General features: G+C 41.1%; 1 non-coding gene across 1 annotated transcript; it reads left to right on the forward strand.

The window, feature by feature from the left end:
• Positions 1-2573: 2573 nt before the first annotated feature.
• LOC125871966 (small nucleolar RNA R71) lies at positions 2574-2680 on the forward strand. Its single transcript, XR_007447080.1, has one exon. It is a non-coding gene; the product is annotated as a small nucleolar RNA R71 (small nucleolar RNA).
• The last annotated feature ends 293 nt before the right edge of the window (positions 2681-2973 follow it).

Genomic DNA, 2973 nt, shown 5'->3' on the forward strand with positions numbered 1-2973 from the left:
CAAAGACCGAGAAATCATCCATGAATACCTATACAAATTCCTCTACCATATCATGAAAAATGTCTATCATACACCTTTGAAAAGTCGCCGGCGCATTGCAAAGTCCAAATGGCATGCGTTTGAAAACATATGTTCCATAAGGACATGTGAATGTGGTACTCTCCTGATCTTCGGGTGCAATCAAAATATAATTATATCTGGAATACCCATATAATAAGAAATAGTACTCCTACCCTGCTAGTCGATCAAGCATCTAATCAATGAAAGGGACAAGATAGTGATCTTTTCGCGTGGCCTCATTTAGCTTCCAGTAATCCATGCACATTTTCCATCCGGTGACGGTTCTAGTGGGGATCAACTCATTTTTCTCGTTCTTCACCACTGTCATACCTCCCTTGTTTGGGACACACTGCACAGGACTTACCCACTTGCTATTAGAAATTGGGTACACGATTCCAATAGCTAACCACTTTATCACTTCCTTTCTCACCACCTCTTTCATCAAGGGATTTAATCTACGTTGATGTTGTGAACTCATTTTGTGATCCTCCTCTATATAGAATTTGTGCATACATAACGCTGGACTAATCCCATGGATATCCACCATCTTCCAACCAATAACTTTCTTCCTCCGCTTTAAGATTCTCAATGCAACCTCAACCCGTGTTTCAGATAATTCTACAGAAAGTATTATGGGTAAGGTTTCTTTAGTACCCAAATATGCATACCTTAGGTGAGATGGCATATATTTTAATTCCAATTTAGGTGCTTCTTCAATCAAGGGTTTGGGTGGAGGCCTCACTTCACGATCCAATGATTCTACTCTACCTCTATTTGTTCCCATAGCTACCACATTCAAACACGATGCTATGTCTTGAGCTTCAGTATCTCCATCTATGTCATGTCCCACTAAGACTCTTTCCAAGGGATGACCGGAAGAATGTAATGCGACTCTACTGCTAGATCTACAACAGTAATGTCGGACAACTCTTCATAGACGAAAGGCAATTTCAAGGCGCGATAGATGTCAAAAACCTTAACCTTATCATGTGACCTCTTAGTCAACTGCCCAGCTGCTACATCAATCAATGCTCGCCCCATGGCCAAGAAAAGACACCCCAAAATGAAAGGAACTTCTGGATCAGGCTCAAAGTTTAAGACCACAAAATCCACAAGAAAGATCAACGAACCAACTTGTACTAACACTTCCTCTACTACCCCCTATGGCCTAGCGATGGACCTATCCACGAGTTGGAGAATGACAATGGTTGGTTTTGGATTGCCCAACCTAAGTTTCTTATATAATGATGCATACATGATATTAATGCTCGCACCCAAATCACATAAACCCCGAGCATGAACACTTTGCCCAATTGTAATTTGCACCGTGAAGCTACCCGGATCTTTCAATTTCTTGGGTAGTCTATTCTGAATTTGAGAGATGCACTCCTCAGTAAGTGCTACCATTTTATACTCTGTGAGCCTCCTCTTGTTTGCCACTATATCTTTCATATACTTGGCATACTTTGGAATTCCTTGCAAAATATCAACCAAAGGCAGGTTAATGTGAACATGTTTAAGGAGAGAGAGAAACTTACTGAAGCATTCATCTTCATTCTGCTTTCTAAACTCTTATGGAAATGGAGGGGGTGATTTCATTTGAGGAACAGTCTTCTCAACAATGGAGTTCTTTACCACCTCTTCTTATTTCTTTTCTTTATTAACTACCTCGATGTCTCTTTTCTTTGGAGCTATTTCCTCTAGTTGCAGCCCACTTCTGGTACTCACTTAGTGTCACCCGAAAACCTTCTTGAGGACGCAAGTTTAGTGCATTAGCCACTTGCGCAACTTGTTTTTCCAAACTCATTTGGGACATTTGGATGTTTCTTATGTTCTCATGTTGCTTATCTATCCTAGTATTTATCTTCGTACTGATTCCTGCCATTAGCTTTTGGAGTAACTCTTTATTAGTCATCCTTTTGTGGTGCACTCGGGTTTACGCCCCGGATAGGATGTTGATATTGCTGCCCCATTCCTTGTGATCAGTATTGGTTAGACCCTTGCGCTTGGTTTTGGTTTTGGTTTCCACCTCTTGAGAAGTTAGGATGGTTTCTCCAACTAGAGTTATAAGTATTGCCAAACTTTTGCTGACCCTCTCCCCTTTGCGCATTTCCAACACAGTTTTCGAAATCTGGATTTGCCTCACAAAATTCAGTTTCATGTGCTCCACTACCACATACTTTGCACCCACTTACTGATTGCTGTATAGCATTCAAAGGTGCTTGATTTAGGGTAATTTTTTTGAACTGTATGGTTGTGTTGTGGTTCATTGTATCTAGTTTCGCGTTTATTATGGTAGCTTGATCCACATCTAAAATTCATGTTGCCCTATGTGTTGTGTTCCTTGGCATTTCCCCTCCATAAACTGGGTTTCCTTCTGAGAGTCTATCTAGGAGGTCGAATAGCTCCTCATGGATTCTTACTAATGCTTGTCCACCTACTGCACTATTAAGAAGTACCCGTGCATTATAATCCAAACCTCAAAAAAAGTGTGAGCAAGTAGCTCATTCGCTTGGTAGTGATGTGGACAAGCATTGAACAATTGTTTGAATTGAGCCCATGCTTGGTACATATCCTCCCCATTTTTCTGCTTAAAGCTCAATATTTCACTCCTCAATCGTGCAGTTTTACCTGATGGCTCCTAACAACGAGATTGGAAACAATGTCAACCTCACATAGTTCGATGAAATGGCACTCGGGATATATGTATCACTTATCTCCAAAAAGTTCCAAATGTAGTTTTAAGGATCCTCATGAGGGGGACCGGTGAATTTTCCCATTGAGTGGATAAGATGTACCATGTTCTGTTTAGTTCAAATCTGCCACCCAGTGGTGGTTTCCTTATACTAGACGCCACATTGGTTGTGAGTGGGACTGCCACGTCACGGATTGGTCTTGCAAGTATGATCGGGG

This window comes from Solanum stenotomum, chromosome 7 (genome assembly GCF_019186545.1).
Source record: "Solanum stenotomum isolate F172 chromosome 7, ASM1918654v1, whole genome shotgun sequence".
NCBI lineage: Eukaryota > Viridiplantae > Streptophyta > Magnoliopsida > Solanales > Solanaceae > Solanum > Solanum stenotomum.